Source organism: Oryctolagus cuniculus, chromosome 13 (assembly GCF_051225735.1).
Source record: "Oryctolagus cuniculus isolate XC-2025 breed Fujian yellow rabbit chromosome 13, ASM5122573v1, whole genome shotgun sequence".
NCBI lineage: Eukaryota > Metazoa > Chordata > Mammalia > Lagomorpha > Leporidae > Oryctolagus > Oryctolagus cuniculus.
The window spans coordinates 16,599,295-16,621,067 of NC_142879.1; the positions used below are offsets into that span (position 1 = coordinate 16,599,295).

Genomic DNA, 21,773 nt, shown 5'->3' on the forward strand with positions numbered 1-21,773 from the left:
CTATTTTTACTGTTTCTTGTTACGGACTCAACTATTTTTAATTTTTTAAAAAAAAGTGTCAGCAGAGGAATCTAATTGAGTTACAGTCTCCTGGTCACACCTTCATGGTTTAAAATAGGTCCCTGAGTCCCCCAGAGGACTGAATGATGGGAGACACTGCTGGAACTTTAATTAGCATCTCTGCTTCCCAGTTTCATATGATTTTTTTTTGATGTTCAGCAAAATTGAGATTTCAGGAAAATTTAACTTGTAAACCAAATGCAGTCATCATAAATTCATTGATTAGATTTTTATTGCAAACAACACTCCATGGTTCTTATGCAAAAAAAAAATTACAAATTGCCTACAAATGAGCCAGGACTATTTTAATTGTTGTAAAAAGAGCTAAAAGCAAACCAGCCTAGAGTAGCTTCTACAGTCTGAAACCATGTGGTCATGGAAACAGGGAGGAAAAGGAAGGTTTTCGATTTCTTCCACTCCTGAATGGACAAAGCATATGCGTGAGTTATTACAATGCAGTGAGCTGATCCAGCCTGAAGTTAACGCAGTTTTATAAGGTTGCAATAAAGCTTTCTTTGCATTAACCAGCCAAGCACATAAACATTTTAATGAACTGTTTTTACATGGTTCATTGGGCAGCTACCAGCTACTATAATACAAATCACCACTCGCCACAGCCAGCCGGCTCAGGAGGGCTGTGCTTTTTCAGTTTACCAAATGCAAATTGAATATCTCAGCTATGGAGCTTAATCAAATACTTGACTATTGGAGCACGGAAAGTTCTTAGCCTGAAATGTACTGTGTTCTGGAGTCGTCGACTCAAAAGACCGAATCTCAGACAATTTTGACGCTGAAGCTCCCGAATCAAAAGCGAAGTTTATCGCGACGGCCATGGAGCCGCCTGAACGGTCCCTGCTCTGAGCCGAAATGGTTTCAGGCAGCGTGACTGGGGGCAGCAAGTGCTGAATCATCATGATCCAGGAAGAAATGCTGTTTCTCTAGGGACCTGGAGGCTTGAATCAATGACTGAACTCCACACCAACAAAGATCAAATCTCCTGGAATAATTCCGCATCATTCCCGACAATGTGTGCATTCTAGTCAACACTTGGGGTAACGCTAAGTCCTAAAATACCCATGATGCATTTGGAGAGCTTTATGACATGTATGTGTTTTTAAGATTAAAGACTGTCCAATACATATTTAATAATGAATGCAAATTATAAAGGAATACTTAACAAACCGTAGCACATTTTATGTCTCCACATCTCTTCTGCCACCGGTCTGGCTGAGAGAGAAGTGGCTGCGTGATCTATTGTCTGGCTTCCTGAAGCCCCGCTGAAAACAAGGTGCTTTAACCTTGATGTTGCCCTTAAAATAAATTAATTTGTTAACATTTAAAAATGCACTGTAGCAGATGACATAAAACATTTATAAGACAGTTTATGACCCAACCAACCATGTTCTAATCCAATAATATTTATTAAAACATTTTATTTGGCTAATCATTTCATGGCCAAGATTTGGAGATGTTTGTTTTTTCAAGCCAAGTCAAGGATTTAAATGGTACTAATGGAACCATAAAGATGTTATATGGTGTTAATATAACCTGAGTATTAAAAATAGAATGAATTTGCTATTTATGAACCATTAAGTTCCACCGCACCCCCGGAATAAATTTTATGTCATTACAGACCGATTAATACACCCTCCCTATTCTCCCATCCTCCTGAGTCCGTCCACCTGCTCTGTACATATTCACTCACTAGCCAAGTACATAGCTATACAAAGATAAATCAGAGTTTCTTTTAATTCTGGAAAATGTATTTGTATGAAACATAGGGCATGAAACACTGCTTTTTTCATTTGCTTTATGGTTATCACCGTACTGTTTCTGAATAAGCCAGGAACCAGCCCACGTTACTATGATGTGATCAGACAGGTAAATTCACTCCAGAAGCTGTAGCTCCTCTGCTAAACCAAAACCACCAAAGAACGCTCGCTTTCTATTACCAAAGTATAGAGAATCCTAGATTTCTCCAACTATGTACTCCACTTTAACTCAGTCATTCTGGTGCTAGCTAGAAAAATTCTAACTACTCAAATAATTATAGGAGCTGTCATTGTGGCGCAGAGGTAAGCCCTGGCTTGTGACGCCCACATTCCATGCCACTTGGAATCTAGGCTGCTCTGTTTCCAATCCAGCTCCTGCTAATGCGCCTAGGAAGGCAGAGCAAGAGGGCCCAAGTGCTCGGCCCTTGGAGGCCCTCGTAGGAGACCAGAGCGAAGTTCCCGGCTCTTGGCTTCAGCTGAAACCTGATTGTTGTGGCCGTTTGGGGAGTGAACCAGCAGATGGGAGATCTCCCTTTCTTTCTGTCATTCTGCCTTTCTTTCTCCCTTTTTTTCTTTTTAGATACATTTTATTTATTTGAAAGGCAGAGTGACAGAGAGGGGGAGCGACACAGAGAGAGAGATCTTCCATCCACTGGTTCATTCCCCAAATGGCCACAATGGCCAGGGCTGGGCCAGGCTAAAGCCAGAAGCTTCTTCCAGGTCTCCCACATTGAGCCAGCTTCCGCTGTTTTCCCAGGCGCATTAACAGGGAGCTGAAACAGAAGTAGAGCAACCAGAACTTGAACTGGCACCCATACGGGACACTGGTGCTGAAGGCGGCGGCTTCACCAACTGTGCCACCATGCTGGCCTCTCTCTCCCTCCCTCTTTCTCTCCCTCCCTCTCTCTCTCCCTCCCTCCCTCTCTCCCTCTCTCCCTCTCTCCCTCTTTCTTAATTTCTATTTAATACAAAAGAAACACTCAGCAAATTGAAGAGGCAACTGACAGATGGGAGAAATTATTTGCAGACTATCCAACTGATAAAGGATTAATAACCAAAATATATAAAGAGCTCAAGAAAACAACAACAAAACAAACAATGCAGTTAAGAAATGGGCAAAGGACTTGAAAATACATTTTTCAAAGAGGAAATCCAAGTGGCCAACAGACACATGAAAAAATACTCAGGATCACTAGCTGTCAGGGAAATGCAAATCAAAACCACAATGAGGTTTCACCTCACCACCACCCCCCACCCCATATGAATGGCTTTCATACAGAAAACAACAAACAACAAATGCTGGTGAGGATGTGGGAAAAAAAGGTACTGTAATCCACTGTTGGTGGGAATGTAAACTGGAAAGCCACTATGGGAGAGAGTATGGAAATACCTCAGAGGTCTGAGGCCATATGACCCAGCCATCCCACTGCTGGGAATTTACCCAAATGAAGTGAAATCAGCATATAAAAGAGTAATCTGTACCCCACAATGTTTATTGCAGCTCAATTCACAAGAGCTAAGATATGGAATCAACCCAAATGTCTGTCAACTGAAGACTGGATAAAGAAATTAAGGGATATGTACGCCATGGAATACTACACAGTGGGAGAAAAAATGAAATCCTGTCATTTGCAACAAAATGGATGCAACGGGAAAACATTATACTTAGTGAAATAAGTCAGTCCCCAAAAGACAAACACCATAGGTTCTCCCTGATCTGTGGTAACTATTGGAGCACCTAAAAGGTAATCTACAGGGCTGGTGCTGAGGTGTAGCAGGTAAAGCTGCTGCCCACATGCCAGCATCCCACATGAGTGCTGGTTCAAATCCCAGCTGCTCCTCTCTGATCCAGCTCTCTGCTATGGCCTGGGAAAGCAGTAGAAGAAGACCCAAGTCCTTGGGCCCCTGCACTCACATGGGGGACCCAGAAAAAGCTCCTGGCTCCTGGCTTTGGATCAGCCCAGCTCCTCCAGCCGCTGCGGCCATTTGGGGAGCAAACCAGCGGATGGAAGACCTCTCTCTCTCTCTCTCTCTCTCTCTCTACCTTGCCTCTCTGTAGCTCTACCTTTCCAATAAAATAAATCAATCTGCCTTTCAAATAAAATAAATCTTTTTTTAAAAAGGTAATCTGTGGAAGTGAAGTTGACACTTTGAGATGCAATGACTGAACCGTCCTTGTTTCAACCCCTGAGGAACAGTTTTTTCCTTCATACTCTTCGTTGAATTCTTAGTATAGAATTAATTATATGTGTATTAAGTTAGCTGAAAATAGATCTTAGTAAAAAACAAAAGAATGGAAATAGCAGTGGGAAGAGAAAGAAGGACGGGAGGGTGGATACGGTGGGAGGAATCGCTATGTTCCTAAAGTTGTATTTATGAAATACGTGAAGTTTGTATACCTTAAATAAAAGGCTTCTGGAAAAAAAATAAAAACATTTCTATTTCTTGAAATTTATAAGGTCAGCGCCGCTGTTCACTTGGCTAATCCTCCGCCTGCGGCGCCGGCAACCCGGGTTCTAGTCCCAGTCACAGCACAGATTCTGTCCCAGTTGCTCCTCTTCCAGGCCAGCTCTCTGCTGTGGCCCAGGAAGGCAGTGGAGGATGGCCCAAGTGCTTGGGTCCTGCACCTGCATGGGAGACCAGGAAGAAGCACCTGGCTCCTGGCTTCGGATCAGCGCAGTGCGCCCCAACTGTAGCAGCCATTGGAGGGTGAACCAATGGAAAAAGGAAGACCTTTCTCTCTGTCTGTTTCTCTCTCACTATCTAACTCTGCCTGTCCAAAAAAAAAAAAAAAAAAAAAAAAGAGAGAGAGAGAGAGAGAAATTTATCTTTATAAAATATTTATTTATTTATTTGTTTATTTATTTATTTATTTCTGTAAAAAGCAGAGCTACAGGAACCAGGGAGAGACAGACAGACAGACAGGCAAAGATCATCCATCTGCTGCTTCACTGCCCAAATGGCCCCAAGAGTCAGGCATGGGCCAGGCCAAAGCCAGGATCCAGGATCCATCCTGCTCTCCCGTGTGAGTGGCAGGGGCCCAAGCACTTGGGCCATTTTTTGCTGCCTTCACAGACACATGATCAAGTGATCAAGAGTGGCTGCGACTGGAACTAGCGCTCTGGTGTAAGATGGCGGCATTGCGAGCAGTGGCTCACCTGCTGCACCACAATGCTGGCCCCACAAATAAACCTTAAATAAAAAATAACACCAGTATAGACACAAATCTGCCAGTAAAACATTGGAAACAACCTCAAAATGAAGCGAGGGGGTAATTCTGGACCATCTGCTGGGTGGACTATCATGTAGCATTAAAATCTTATCTTTAATCATATTTAAGGTCTTAGCAAATATTTTGCTTAAGATATAATGCTGGGACCAGCATTGTGTCATAATGGATACCACCACCTGTGACACCAGCAGCCCATATGGGCGCAGGTTCATGTCCTGGCTGCTCCACTTCTGATCCAGCTCCTTGCTAATGGCCTGGAGAAAGCAATGGAGGGTGGCCCAAGTGCTTGGGTCCCTGCTACCCACATGGGAGATCCGGATGAAGCTCCCCGCTTCAGCCTGGCCCAGCCCCGCCCCGGGAGTTGTGGCCATTTAAGGAGTGAACCAGTGGATGGAAGACCTTTTGCGCGCGTTTTCTATCTTTCTCTCTCTCTCTCTCTCTCTCTAATGCTGCTTTTCAATTAATAAAATAAATTCTTTTAAAAAGGACACAATGCTCAGGAACTTCTCTGAGCTTTCATCTTCTCATTTACAAAATTCAGGCTCCTCTTCCCACCCTATTTCTATATTGCATCCTAATGTTAATATTCTATAATTTTGTTTGAATTTTATTGAAAAATTTCTGGTTTCTTTTATAGTCAATTATATATTTCTTTTTTTAATTATATATTTCCATCTTTGGGTGAGGGCCGAAAGTTAAATTTTCCACTAACATATGTTAAATCCTTGAAACTGAAAATTAAAAACCCTTTTTTTTTTTTTTTTTTGACAGGCAGAGTGGACAGTGAGAGAGAGAGAGACAGAGAGAAAGGTCTTCCTTTTTTGCTGTTGGTTCACCCTCCAATGGCCGCCGCGGCCGGCGCGTTGCAGCTGGTGCACCGTGCTGATCCAAAGCCAGCAGCCAGGTGCTTTTCCTGGTCTCCCATGGGGTGCAGGGCCCAAGCACTTGGGCCATCCTCCACTGCACTCCCGGGCCACAGCAGAGAGCTGGCCTGGAAGAGGGGCAACCGGGACAGAATCCGGCACCCCGACTGGGACTAGAACCCGGTGTGCTGGCGCCGCAAGGTGGAGGATTAGCCTATTGAGCCACGGTGCCAGCTAAAAACCCATTTTAAAATTATGACATAAAATGGTAAACTGGTTTTTTTTAAGAGCGGCAATGTTAATAGGGTAAAAACAGGACAGAGAAGTGAATCTGGTATCTCGGAATTGTGCCAAAGTAAAGCCAAGTCCTAAAGTCAGGAGAAAATGACAAGAAAGACAGAATATATCCGCGTTTACTATCACAGCGCCCGTGAGGTAATGTCTGAGATAAGTGAGACCACTGACAGTGAACTCTGTAGAGGTGAGACAAGGAGTGGAATTCACACTGCCAGCTTAGAGTTTGGGGTTTCTCCAGGGCCACCCCCCACCCTGGCTTGGGAAATGCCCTGGGGGCTAGCCATGCCCCTCGAATGTCCCTGGTGGGAGGGGAACTTTGTCACCGTCATTACGTATGATTGCATCTGTCCCCAGTGGGAGCGGAAGCGTCACTGTAACACACAGGACAGATGAGCGGGGCTGGCGTCACCGACATCGTCTTCATCTTAATTGTCCTGAAACTGCCCCCTTGGTTTGTCCTTCACCCACCCCGCTCTCCGTCCCTCCCCCAGGTTCTCTCACCGTCCCTCCCTCAGGTTCTCTCACCTCTTCTGCAGAGCCCAGGACTGTGACTGCTCCTCTTTGGCCATTGGCTCGGCTCACCCTAGACTAAGTACAGCAAAAGTGTCTCTCACTTTACAAAAGCTCCAGGGAGTGCGGGCTGGAGGGAGGGAGGGAGGGATCCGGGTGTTTCTCTTGTTCTCTGGAAAAGAGGAAGCTCTCTGTGCCAATGAACTTCCAGGGTCGCTGAGCTCGTGGGAGCCTGGAGAGAACCCAGGGGGCCAGTGCAGGCGAAACCCTCAGCACCAGGCTGGCCGTCTGGGACGTGGATTTAGCCAGCATCTCGTGCACTACCACAGATACCCGCAGTCACTGCTCTGCTTTGTTACCCAAAAGGTCGCAGTCTCTCTCCAAGATGCTAGCACTTTTCACCGATTCTTTGGTTCATGAGTTTATTTTGACTTGCAAGTTCCAAACACTGGAGCAATGGAATTCCACGCTATTCAAAAAGCCAAGCCAATAAGCATATATTTCCATGACTATTATTCCTGGAAGTTGGGTTCTTTTTCACAAGTGCTTATAAAACAGGCCAGCGAAGGGCAGGTGAGACCAGAGAAACATCTGTTCTTGTCACGATTAGGAAGACCCAGGGCTGGCTTTGCTCCCGGCCTGAAAGCTGACCCCAGTCCCACCCCAAAGCAGCAACCTGCCCCCCCCTCCACACATATCAGGACCTCCCGCAGCCTCATCTTCCTCCTCAGGCTCCAGCAACCACCCCTCCTCACTCCACGGTTGTTCTTCTTACCGTTTCTCATCTCCCAGGAGACGCCAACCAGGGCCGGGACAAAGTTTGGCCATAGAGCATGCCCTGGGGAAGGAATAGTCTTCAAGCTTAAAGTCACTGCAGGGTCGGGCCCAGAGAGTTGCAACAGCTGAGGGGTGTGGGCAGGGGTGGGGGTCACATCAGGGTGCTGTTAACCCGAGACCCCAGCCCCAGACTGAACCCAACTTCCCTTGCTGTCTCAGAAGCCGCCCAGGGCGTAGAAATGGGAAACGAATTCAGTGACCCGTCCGCCAGCTAGCAAACTTTCTGTGTTCTGTGTACCCTCGCTGTGGGACACGCTCCTTGGTGGAGTTGGCCGGGGACACCTGGGAAGCCGAAGTCGCCCGCAGAGGGCACCGTAAGCATCTTCAGAACCCACAGCGCCACCAGACAACTTCCGCTCCCGGTTTTCTGCCAACCTGAACCCACGCGGCAGAGCACCCAACCACTGCACTTCCCGCCCATCACCGCCTCTGTCAACTATGTGCACCCACTTCCAGTACAGGGAGGAGAGAGACGCTTCCCACGTCATGTGTAAGAGCTCCTGCGACGAGACCCGGTGCTCCGGGCCTGGGATGCGCTTCCTCTGCCTGTGTGGGCAAGGCACGCACCGCCGCACCGCCCCGCCGCCCCCGCAGGGTGACCAGAGCTCCAAGAACAGAAGCAAAACCAATTCCGCCCAGAGCTACAAAGAAGAGCGGCCTCCCCAGGGGGCAGCGTGATAAGTGGCCAGCGAGAGCCTCCCTGCGATCCGTCAGGAAGGCAGGCGAGTTATTAGCTTAGCCCTGAACCTCCTCCTTAATGTAGGCCCCGTGGTGACGGTTAACAGACCCTGGCCGCGGTGACAAGCCTGGGACCTGCTCGAGGAAATCCAATTGAAAAGCAGCCAAGGGGAACAACAAGCTGGAAACAGATGTTCCGGCTACGAGGATGTGCACACATTTAACCTGAATATGTAGCTGGGGTGGGATGGGAGCATTTGTTTCCAAACACAGTGACTTCACCTCTTCCCCCATGTAGACACCGTCAGGTTCAATTACAGCCATCCGCATCCGTTTTGTCAAATTTTCAGCCAGTTCTTTCAACTAAGAAGATGTCAGAATGCTAACAGCTATTAAGGGGATTCGGAGTGTTTTGATTTATCTACAAGAGTTTTAGTGAAACATTTCAGTTCAGTCACACGTCCTTAATTTCCAGCCTCCCAGTCATTGACAATTACCTTTAAATGAAACCCTTAACAAGTCACGTAATCATTTGATCAAACGTTACCACTTCGGTCAAACCTCTTTAGGATGCTGCATCTGCCTGGGTCCTCTCTCTCTCTCACTCCTGCTCAGGTAGCAGCAGAGTTTATGTAGCTGGAGCTGGGATCGCCAGGCAGCCAGGAAATGGAACAGGAGCTTGGCGCAATCGGTTCATTAGGTCCGAAGGAGAGTGAGCCTGGGCGATATGTCACATACATCAGGAAACACTCTCCTTTGCGGCAACACAATTCTGGCTTTCTCTAATGGACTTTATAAGAGGAGCGAGAGGGGGAGAGAGAGCAAGGAGAGAGAGAGAGACCATCCCTGTGTTGAATTTTCTCGAGGAAAAAAAATCAATACTCTCAATGGATTTTAAGTAGATCTAATGTAGTACAGCAAGATGCTCATAAGATACACACACGTCGAGATTTAAAAACGTGAATGAATGCACGCCGCGCGGAGACCGGATCATTCGTTCGCATGGCATGAGCCCCTAAAGCCACGGGAGCTGCAGACCGCCCTCCTCAGTAACGTGTCATTTTTTATTGGTAGGTTTTAATCCGATACACTTCTGGGGTCACTGAATTCTGATTTGCTTTGGAATGTCCGATTATGCCGTTTTCGACAAAAGAGACAGGGGCTTGAGCCTTCATCCTTGGCTGAAATTTATGGAAGGGGCCCGTGGAGGGGGTGCAGTTGAGAAGTGCAAGCTTTTAAAGTCCAAGAACGGCAGCAGAAAAACAAAAGAATTAATCAGGAATCCATCACTAATTTATACAGGAACCGCTTACCTGGAAGGTAAAACGGTTCAGGAAATTATGGATTTACAAATAAACTTGATTCTGGGGCCTTGGGAAATCCTTTGGTGGGAATATAGATCCATTTTTCCTCCAAACAATTTCCTCGTCAACTTCAGATGGAAAGGGACGTAAAATCAAAGTCCCCTGCGGACAGCCATGAGGGCCTCTTTCTGGTAACCCGAGGATCCTGCTGCTCCCCCAGCCTCAGGGCATGACCTGCCAGTGGTTTTCCAATCATCCCGAGACTTCCAGGTTGTCAACACCTGAGGTTAAGGGTACCTATCCACCTGCTGTCGTGGACACTTCGGACACGCTCACAAGAGACCGAGGGTCGCCCATTGTTCCCAATAAACAAAGGACAAAGCTTATTTCTATGCAATCCTAAACTCCATTACAAGCGAAGAGGGTTTTTTCTTTTATGCTCCAGTGAATTTATTAGTCTACAACACATGGGCCGGCGCCGCGGCTCACTAGGCTAATCCTCCGCCTTGCGGCGCCGGCACACCGGGTTCTAGTCCCGGTCAGGGCGCCGGATTCTGTCCTGGTTGCCCCTCTTGCAGGCCAGCTCTCTGCTGTGGCCCGGGAGTGCAGCGGAGGATGGCCCAAGTGCTTGGGCCCTGCACCCCATGGGAGACCAGGAGAAGCACCTGGCTCCTGGCTTCGGATCAGTGCGGTATGCCGGCCGCAGCAGCCATTGGAGGGTGAACCAACGGCAAAGGAAAACCTTTCTCTCTGTCTCTCTCTCTCACTGTCCACTCTGCCTGTCAAAAAAATAAAAATAAAAAATAAAATAAAAAAATAAAATAAAATTAGTCTACAACACATTTGATTTGGGGACATGTATTCTTCAGAAGTTAGTAGCGTAATAATGGGGAGTTTTTTTTAATATTTATTTAGAAGGCATAGTAACAGGAAGACAGACAGACACATCTTCCATCTATTGGTTCGTTCCTAGAATGACTGTTACAGCTCGGGCTGGGCCAGGCAGAAGCCAAGAATCAGGGTTCCAAGGTGGGTGGGAGGGACCCAAGCACTATCATCTACCCCTCCCAGGCACCTTAGCAGGTATAGGAAGCAGGGCAGCCCGACTCGAACCAGCACTGGGTTGCGGGATGCTGGGGTCAGAGGCAGCGGCTGCACCACAATGCTCGCCTCGCGGGGCAGCGTCTGTGCATAAGGACCAACCTTATCTCCAAACATGCACAGGTTTTTAAGGAAGGCACAGCAGGGAGAGTCACTGAGCCGCTAGTTTATTGGACACCAGCGCCTTGATCTGACACAGGAGCCATCCAGCTGAGGCGGATACGCTGAGCTACTGCCCAGTGACAAAGCTGAGAACACTCCCCCAGAATATGCATATAACAACTACATACAAGCATTTCTAATAAGAGTGCATTAAAGAAAACAAAGCTATTTTTCCTACCCATCTAAATCTTAAATAATTTGTTTCTTTACTGAGTGTCCCTTACACAATTCCATCAGCGCAGTGCTAATTTTAGAATGAGAGCGCATTAATGCTATACCCTCAAGTTGCAATGTTTTATATTAGATGCTTTTAATATAATAAGACTATTGTATATTAAAGATAATATCCTTATTATAATTAAGTATATTAAGTACTTCATTGGATTCATTTAAATAAGGCCAAAAGTTTAGCAAGAACATAACATAATGTGCATAGGGATAATTTTGCAGGTTTTTAAAAACTATTTATTTGAAAAGCAGAGTTACAGAGAGAGGGAGAGACAGAGACAGACTACGATCTTCCATGCGCTGGTTTGCTCCCCCAAAGGGCTGTAATAGCTGGGGCTGGGCCAGGCTGAAGCCGGGAGCCAGAAACTGCATCCAAGCCTCCCACACGGTGGCAGGGGCTCAAGCTCTTGGGCCATCTGCTGCTGCCTTCCCAAGTGCATTAGCAGGGAGCTGGATGGGAAGTGGAGCAGCCGGGGCCAGAACTGGCACCCATAAGGGATGCCAGCATCACAGGTGGCAGCTTAACCCAGCATGCCACCACACAGGACCACATTCTACAGTTTCAATAGAGACTGCTTGAGGCAGGCACAACCATGAGACAGCGCGAGACGCTGCCAACCGTCAGGCACGCGGTATATGCACCGCAATGAAAAGCACGCTGCACCCAAGAAGATTGTCACAAGCAGCCAGTGAAAATGTCCCTGTGATTGCCACTGGCTTTTCCCCGCCCTACGTTCCATGTACCCCCATACGCACAGCATCCTAGGAGTCTGCTTGTCGGGAAGATGGTGCAAGTGTGTAAGCAGCCCCAAGACCTTCAGTGCAGCCTCGTGCCAGGCTGACCGTGTACAGCACAGACCGCGCCGGTCCACGTTACAGGCTTAGCGTGCTCACTCCTGCCAGACACGGTGACCAAAGGCTTAGCTGCGCCTGATCTCCGCGCTCTTGCTTCCAGGGACTTCCCTAAGCCTCTGGTGGCTGTTGGCTTCTCAGGTAAATAGGAACCAAAGGGAGTTAGAGGTTGCTCCACCAACTCCTGCAGGGGAGCTGGCGCAGCTAGGGGGCCGTGAGCTGTGGCTGGGCTGGAGTCCAGAGCTCCGCACGCCTTGTGCCTTCCCCAATCTCCTTTTGTCATTGTCTGGGCTCAAGGAGTTGGCCTGGGGAGGAAGCTGAGGATATGAAGTTTAAATCGATTTTTCTCCTGTGGGCACAAAATCCCTTCCCAGTGAATACTTAACACCACAGCGTTACAGGGCAAGTGCACAGTGGGGGACGGAAGGGAACGTGCCTCCTGCAGCCGGGGGCCTGCGCTTTCTCTCTCGCTCTCTCAGCTTCCGGTTATGCTATGTAAGGAAACCAGTGACCACCACATCACACCCTTCAATGACGCAAGAGCGACACGCAGCCAGCCAGCCCCTCACCGTGCCAGGAGTGACCGGGACCGACCAGCCAGCCCTGACCACCTGCCAGTCAGTCTGCCAGCATCAGGCTCAAGGTGGCGGTGTGTCCCATGGGGGCCACGTCGGGAGTGCGCTCGACTTGCCGAGAACGTGGGGGTACAGCGAGTCAGGTGCAGCGGAGGAGAGTCACAGTCATTCTCTGCGTTTACTGCCTCATTTGATTCTCGTGGTGCTTTTCCAGGGAGGCAGGCAGCGCGGGCATCGGTTTCACTTTTGCTTTCTTTTTCTGCTTTCTTTCCGGTAGGTTCAACAGAGCGCGGTCACACACACCACAGCACCCCAGCGCGCGCCCTGAGAAACCTCGGTGGGCCTCGCAGTGTGCAGGGCCACAAGCTAGGGCAGCCAGTGTGTGCAGGCCCCTGGTCTCCTGGGACCCCGGTGGGCAAGCCGCCAGGGCAGCGCACGCCTGGAGCAGGCTTCACCCAGGAGGAGGCGGGGCCTGTGCCGGCTACCGCAGAGTGGTCCCAAGCACCTGCTGGCGGGCGGGACGAGCCCTCCCCGAGCCCAGCTTCCCTTCATCCGGTCTACTTGAGGGGATGGCGCCCTGGGTGGTGCAAAGGAGCTGTGTGACTCAGGGCCCAGACAGTCCCGCTGGGATGCCGGAGGCTCCGCCACAGCCGCCCGTCCCCTCCTCAGAGGAGGGGCCTCCATCCCCTCCAGCACCAAGAGGCCGCCTGCCTGCACGGGCCACTTCTGCAGCCTCCACTTGCTGCCCACCCTGAATGCTGAGCAGGGTCCCCCTCCCCAGCCCCTCTCCTCTGGACACACACACACACACTCACACTCACACACCCCTTCATACACACAGAAGATCACACACACTCACACTCACACACCCCTTCATATACACAGATCACACACACACACACACACACACCCCTTCATACACACAGAAGATCACACACACACACACTCACACACCCCTTCATACACACAGATCACACACACACACACACACACACCCCTTCATACACACAGAAGATCACACACACTCACACTCACACACCCCTTCATATACACAGATCACACACACACACACACACACACCCCTTCATACACACAGAAGATCACACACACACACACGCACACACCCCTTCATACACACAGATCACACACACACACACCCCTTCATACACACAGATCACACACACACACACACCCCTTCATACACACAGAAGATCACACACACACACACACTCACACACCCCTTCATACACACAGATCACACACACACACACCCCTTCATACACACAGATCACACACACACACACACCCCTTCATACACACAGAAGATCACACACACACACTCACACACACCTTCATACACACAGATCACACACACACACACACACCCCTTCATACACACAGAAGATCACACACACACACACCCCTTCATACACACAGAAGATCACACACACACACACACCCCTTCATACACACAGATCACACACACACACACACCCCTTCATACACAGAAGATCACACACACACACTCACACACACCTTCATACACACAGATCTCACACACACACACACCCCTTCATACACACAGAAGATCACACACACACACCCCTTCATACACACAGATCACACACACTCTCATGCCTGACACACACATGCTCACACACACATAAGATCACACACACGCTCATGCCTGACACACACATGCTCACACACACATCACACACACGCTCATGCCTCACACACATGCTCACACACATAAGATCACACGCGTGCTCATGCCTGACACACACATGCTCACACACACGCTCATGCCTGACACACACATGCTCACACACATAAGATCACACACATGCTCATGCCTGACACACACATGCTCACACCATTCACATGCACACTCACATGTGCACACACTCATGCACATGCTCATACACATGCTTTCACACTCAGACATGTTCACACATAAGCTCACACACAACACACGTTCTCACATGCATACACACATGCTCACATACATGCACGCACATGCTCATACACGCATGCTCATACATTCACATACGCTCTGACACATGTTCACACACTCATGTGCACTCACACACATGCTCATGCATACACATTCATATATACATGTTCACACTCACACCTCACACACGTGCACACACACAAGCTCACACATACACACCGCATGCTTACAAACCCTCACATGCTCCCACATAGGCACACATGCTCACACTCACACGCTCATACACTCACAGGTACACAGTTCCGCACCCTCAGCCGTGGATTCCGAGCCCCACCACTGCCATCCCCCAGTCCGAGTCCCCCGTGTTTCCAGCCCACACTGAGTCCCACGGGAAGGCTTCTGTCATGGTCTCTGTTTCATGCGGGTTTTCAGCCCGTCACGTCTCGCAGGGACACAGCGACGGTCCCAAAGTCAGCGGACATCCTGAGCGCCTTCTCCCGCAGCTTCTTCACAGCTCTCTTCATCTTCCAAACTCCCGCGGTGAAGATGGGTTGCGTTCTAACCATGGGAGAAAATGCTGCAGCGCCGGCGCTGAGGCTTAGCAGAACGCCTGAGGTGAAGTCCCCGTCCTGCCTCCACTTCCCATCCGGCTCCTTGCCGATGCGAGCCCTGGCATGATGGCGTGAACCCAGATGATGGTCCAAGTACTCGGAGCCCCGCCACCCACGGGAGACCCGGGGAGAGTTCCTGCCTCCTGTATTCAGCTGGCAGAGCCCCAGCTCTGCAGGCTTTTAGGGAATGAGCCAGTGAGGAAAGATCTCCACTCTCTCACTCCATCTTTCAAATAAATAAAAATAAACATAGACTTTAGATGAAGTTGTGGGGTCAGGCTTTGGGGAGCAATGGATTAGGCAGTCACCTGCGACACTGCCACCCACATGGGAGAGCTGGATGAAGCTCCTGGCTCCCGGCTTTGGTCTGGCCCAGCACTGCTGTTGCATCCATCTGGGGAGTGAACCAGCAGATAGAAAATCTCTCTGGGCTGGTGCTGTGGCGTAATGGGTAAAACCGCCGCCTGCAGTGCCGGCGTCCCATATGGGCACCAGTTCATGTCTCAGCTGCTCTACTTCCAATCCAGCTCTCTGCTAATGCACCTGGGAAAGCAGTAGAAGATGGTTCAAGTGCTGGGGCCCCTGCACCCGCGTGGGAGACCTGGAAGAAGCTCCTGGCTCCTGGCTTTGGATCAGCACAGCTCTGGCCACTGCAGCCATTTGGAGAGTGAACCAGCGGATAGAAGACCTCTCTCTGTCTCTCTGTAACTCTTTCAAATAAATTAGATTTTTTTAAAAAAATCTCTCTCCTTCTCTAGCTCTTTCAAAATAAATAAGCTTTTTAAAAAATTGGTGACTACTTTTTCTTAATTTTACACATTTCCAAAATTACCTCAAATTAACATGTATATAGATATATAGATATATATTTTAAAGATTTACTTATTATTTATTTTGAAAGTCAGAATTATAGAAAGAGGGCAAGACAGAGAGAGGGGGAGGGAGGGAGGGAAGGAGGGAGAGAGAGGGAGGGGGGAGAGAGGGAGGGAGGGAGGGAGGGAGAGAGAGAGAGAGAGAGAGAGAGATCTTAACATACACTGTTTCACTCCCCAAATGACCGCAATGGTCGGAGCTGCGCTGATCCAAAGGCAGGAGCCAGGAGCCTCTTCCAGGTCTCCCACACGGGTGCAGGGGCCCAAGCACTTGGACCATCTTCCCTGCTTTCCCAGGCCATAGCAGAGAACTGGATTGAAAGTGGAGCAGCCAGGACACGAACCAGCACCCGTGTGGGACACAGGTGCTGCCAACAGTTTAATCCTCTGCACCACAGCGCCGGCCCCACAGGTTACTTTGAGCCTCATGTGTGAGCGTTACTATTATTCAGGGAGAAAAAGGCCCTGGGATCCATCACACATGGTCCCCGGGTGGTGAGGAGCGACCCCAGCAGCCAGCAGGACCAACACTGCTAGGATGAGAGCCTTCTGAGAGTGAAATGGTGCCGCCTCTCTGGCCCCAGCCCTCAGTGCCACCCCTCTGAGTGCAGTATTCCCACGGGTGCAAAGCCTACTGTTATTTAAATGCTACAAGAAACAGCACGTCTCGGGCGCTGGCTCTCGTGCCTGCTAGGGCAGTTTCAGTGCCGGCTGTGCCGACCTGCCACCAAGCACCTCCCCTGGCTCAGAGGACAGACGACGGCCTCATTCCAGCAGAACTGGGCGGGCACACAGGGTCTGCAGCCAGGGACCGGGCGCTACTTTTCATATCATTTTCACTTTTCATCTTCTTGCATGAATAAATATCCTGGCTCTCCTGCTGAGCCGGTGCTCTGCGGTGCCCCTACACAGAAAATTGCTTCTTGAGAGGATCTGCTTGCAAAGCGTAAAATCTCTGCAGCTCTCTGAGCCGCGGAGAGGGAGGGAGAGCGAGCGAGCGAGCCGCGACGAACCGATATGCTGAGCTGGCTATTTCCTGTCCCCTGGTCCAGAGACCTTCGGCAGGGATCTTGCCAACACGTCCCTGTCTACGTTTCTGCCCATCGACATCATCAAGCGTCTCCCAGAGCACGTCCTAAATGCGACCGACCTATACCAGAGGCTGCGAGGGGCGCAGAGGGGACCGGGTCTAGAGACCCTCACGGGGGCCACGGCAGAGAGCCCCAAAGGGTTACCCGAGAAAAGCCATCGCAGGCAGCGAGATCAGCAAGTGCAGAGGCAGCCAGGAGGCCAGTGAGGCTGGGAAGGGGAGTTGGAGGCGTCGAGGATGGAGAGGGGGTGGCGGGGGGACTGGGGTGGTGAGAGAGTGGGCTGCAGGGGCCCAGAGCAGAAGCCAGCAGAGCAAGGTGCAAGCAAATGTAGGCTCTGGGCTGGAGCAGACGGCGACGCGCATCGGGCTGGGAGCAAGACAGAGAGCCCAGAGTCAGCGTCTCCCACCCGCTCCCTGTTCCGGATCGTGAACAAGCACCCCGAAGTCCCCCGGCAAGGATGTCCTGATGAGGGTGAAGGAAGAGAACCCACCCCCAGAATCGCTCGACCGAGCACCCGTGCTGCTCGCCAGCTCACCTGGTCCAGCTCCACCTGTCAGTCGTCAAGGGCCCCCACAGGTGTGCATCATGACCCCCTGACAGAATGAGTTCCGGCTGAGCGAGAACACAAAGGAGGCAGACGAAGGCCTCACTCCAAATCCCTCGCGTGCTGGCGCTCCTGAAACGGAGCCATGGCTGGGGCTCCCAAGGACTTCTGGAAAGTTCCGGAGGCGTCTGTCCTCAGAGCGTTTGTTACAATACAAACTGTGTGTCTGCAGCAGTCTTCAAGCCTGGCCACACACTGCAAGGCTCCCAAGGAAGCCTTGAGAATCGACCAACTCGGGGCGGTGCTGTGGCTCTGCGAGTTAAGCTGCCGCCTGCGATGCTGGCATCCCATGGGGCGCCGGTTCCAGTCCTGTCTGCTCCACTTCTGATCCAGCTCCCTGCTACCGTGCCTGGGAAGGAAGCAGAGGATGGCACATGTTCTTGGGCCCCTGCTACCCACCTGGGAGACTCAGATGGAGTTCCTGCCTCCCGGCTTGGCTTGGCCCAGCCCCCACTGTTGCTGGCATTTGGGGAGTGAACCTGTGAACCTGTGTCACTGTCATTTTCTTAAAAAATCTTAAAAAAAGAATCCACCAGCACTCAGCCCTCCACCTGACCGATTCCATCAGAACCTGGCCGGAAGCCCTGGGCGGGCAATTTTAAAGGCTCAGGGGTGACCTGCGTGATGAGGTGGGGGGGCGGCCGGGTGAGGAGCAGCCTTCCCCCCGCCCAGACACGAGCAAGGCCGCCAACAAGCTGCAGCTGCTGGCCCCAGGCTCCACCTTCCACGGACACCCAGCCCTGCCTTGCAAGGCCTTGCGAGAACAATTCAGAGCCCTCACGCTGCCTCACCCCTGCCCCAGCTCAGCCCTGCCTCACCCCTGCCCCAGTCGCCCCGTTTCTTCTTTGCTGCTCCTTGTTCTCTCCATGGCCTGGCTGTCCCCTCCGCTCTCCTCCACCAGGCCCCCTGCCCTGGGCACCGCAGGCCGCAGGTGCTAAGATCAACTCTTAGGGGAGGGTCTGGGTGAAATGCGGAAGTTGTTGAAAAGCCACTGTGTTTGTAAAACGCCGGCTGTACAGCCCAGATGTGAGCCCTCGGCTGGGGAAAGCAGCCTGGCACTTGCTCCAGAGGCGAAGCGTGGCCTTATTGGGCCCGGCACTCCAGGCCTGGATGTGGCCGCAAGGGGCCACCAACCCAAGTGCCCATAGACTGATGCCAGGCCAGACCATGCCTGCAACGGGAAATCATTTATTGTAGAAAGAACATCAAGAAAGGAATGCACTGTGCACTTCCATTGCTCTCAAGTGTCCAAAGGGCAAGCCATGGAGAGGGGCGGTTAGTGACTGCTCCGCGAGGCAGCAGTGGGGCAAGGGCCGCTCGTGGTTCCAGCCCTTCGTGGCGCTGGTTGCACGGCTACAGCCCTGTGGCTACCGCAGACCCGTACCCTGCACCCGGTGAGTTGTGTGGTGTGTGCATGATGTAGCAGCAAAGCCGGTAAACGCAGAGACCAAACGTGTTCGTCTACAGCACAAGATGACTGCTGAAATGATCACGTTCGAAAAATCAGGGAGCCCCTCCACGGGGTCCCCTCTCAGCCGCAGACCCAACTGCACAGCTTGGGGGGATTCCCACCTGCCCTGGGGAACCGCTCTTGCAGTTCGGCTTCCTGGGGTCACGTCTGCTCAGGGTGTTCGGGCAGGCAGCCCCGTGACCTGGGCTGGCCACTGCTCCTCAGGGTTTGGGGAACGGGCTGCAGCTCCCCGCAGACCCTGCGCCGGCCTCTGGGGAGGGGCCTCCTCTGAGAGCCCTTGAGCCAGCAGCACCTCCCACGGATGACCTGAGCGCGGCTCCGTCACAGCCCACCAGATGCACGTCACCCGCGCCTCCTCTTTACCGAGTGAAAACTGACAGCACCTGCAGAGGGGTGACGCGTCGAGGAACACGGAGCGGCTCAGCTCAGAGCACACGCGTGCACGCGGGGCCTCCAGGCTCAACCTGCCGGTGGGACCGGCTTCCCAGGGGCCGGCAGATGCTTCCCTCGTCTGCTCACGACGCTGGCCTCAGAGGCCTCCCTCGGGCAGAAACGGTGAAGGCCGCAGGTGTTTGAAGCAGCAGTCAAGCTGCCCTTGGGACACCCACATCCCATACAGCGCACCCGGTTCAAGTCCCAGCTCTGCTCCCATCTCCCTCTTCCCACTAACGCGTGCCCTGGGCGGCAGCATGTGATGGCCAAGTACTCCCCAACGTGGGAGGCCCGGGCGGAGTTCCAGCACCGCTGTTGTGGGCACCTGGAGAGGGAACCAGCGGATGGAAGATTCTCTCTCTCTCTCTCTGCCTTTCAAATAAATAAAAATAAATACAACATTTTAAAAAGAAACAGTGAAGACCAAATGGTGGGTGTTCTCCTAAAACCGCACCCCCATGCGCTAGGTTATAGGAACCGGAGACTCTCATGTGTCCAGAGCAGGACGAGTGGACAGTCCCCATGCTCCAGGCATCACGCTGGGACCAGGGACCCATCAGTCAGAGACAGGGGCGCTGAGTGAGGGTTCAGAAGCCTCAGTGCTAGGCCGGCGCCGCGGCTCACTGGGCTAATCCTCCGCCTAGCGGCGCTGGCACACCAGGTTCTAGTCCCGATCGGGGCGCCGGATTCTGTCCCGGTTGCCGCTCTTCCAGGCCAGCTCTCTGCTGTGGCCCGGGAGTGCAGTGGAGGATGGCCCAGGTGCTTGGGCCCTGCACCCCATGGGAGACCAGGAGAAGCACCTGGCTCCTGGCTCCTGCCATCGGATCAGTGCGGTGCGCCAGCCGCAGCGCGCCGGCCGCGGCTGCCATTGGAGGGTGAACCAACGGCAAAGGAAGACCTTTCTCTCTGTCTCTCTCTCTCTCACTGTCCACTCTGCCTGTCAAAAAAAAAAAAAAACAAAAAAAAAACAGAAGCCTCAGTGCTGTTGCAGGGGTGGGGAGGGAGGTGTGCCCGGGTGTGTAAGGCTCAGGCTGCATTTTTCTTCTTTATTTTGTTTTGCTTTTTTGACAGAAAGACAGAAAGAGCACCCATCCACTGGTTCACTCCCCCAAATGTCACCCTGAAGCCAGGAGCCCAGAATCAATGTGGTCTCCCAGTGCACGGGCAGTTACTTGAGCCATCACCTGCTGCCTCCCAGGGTGTCCCTTAGCAGGAAGCCACAGCCAGGTCTTGAACCAGAAACTCAGCCGTGGAATACGGGCGACCTCACTGCCAGGTGAACCGCCCAGCCGTGGGGTTGGGGGCGGGTCTCCTGGAGCCGGTGACGTTGGCCAGACACTGGAAGGAGACCCGGCAGAAGTCTGGGGCGGCGCAGGAGCTCGGCTGAGGGAGGGAGGGAGGGAGGAGGGCAAGGCGGCTGTTGGAAGGCGTGGGCTGAGGACTGAGAGCGGGCAAAGCCCCCTCGGGGCCCTGCACTGAATCAGGTCTGGGACCTCCCTCTTTACTCCCAGCCCCGGCCCTGCGGAGGGACAGGGTTGGTGCAGCGCTGCCTGGGGCTCCCCCTGGTGGAGGTGAGCGAGAAGGAAGCTGCAGAGGAATTTGCTGGATGCCCACGCTGGAAAAGCCAGGCGCCTGCAGGCAGCCTCTGCCTGGTTCTCTTCCTAGCTCCTCTTTCCGGTATCCTACTGGCTGGAAGAGTGGAGAACGGCGTAGGAGGCACCGGTTACAGCAGCAGAGAGAGGGGCACGGGTTCCTGAGAGCCGGCTGGCACACTTGGTGGGGGGAGGGGTGTTCTCCTCTTTGGCTGCAGACTGCTGACCCAGGCAAGGTCTGAGCCAACCATCGGCCACGTACGGACAGGAAACGCACTTTTGACTTTCCAGCCCCGGTGAGCAGCGGCAGTTAAATGAATGTGAATGTGTAGTTTGTGGCAGGAACTCAGGGAGGAGGGTGCTTTGTTGTAAAAGCACCCCTTGATGTAGAGCATAAATTACCTATTCATTTTTTTTAAACTTTTATTTAGTAAACATAATTTTCCAAAGTACAGTTTATGGATTACAATGGCTTTTCCCCCCCATAACTTCCCTCCCACCCGCACCCCTCCCATCTCCCGCTCCCTCTCCCATTCCATTCACATCAAGATTCATTTTCAATTATCGTAAAGATTTCATCAGTTTGCACCCACACAGAAACATAAAGTGTAAAATACTGTTTGAGTACTAGTTATAGTATTAATTCACCTATTCATTTTTTTTAAAGATTTA

General features: G+C 51.6%; 1 long non-coding RNA gene across 1 annotated transcript; it reads right to left on the reverse strand.

Moving 5' to 3' along the window:
- Positions 1-1,015: 1,015 nt before the first annotated feature.
- Positions 1,016-19,881, reverse strand: LOC149122493 (uncharacterized). The gene is made up of 4 exons (XR_016219527.1): positions 17,538-19,881; positions 7,510-7,572; positions 6,750-6,812; positions 1,016-1,370 (listed from the first exon to the last, which is right to left on the reverse strand). It is a non-coding gene; the product is annotated as an uncharacterized LOC149122493 (long non-coding RNA).
- Positions 19,882-21,773: the final 1,892 nt, after the last annotated feature.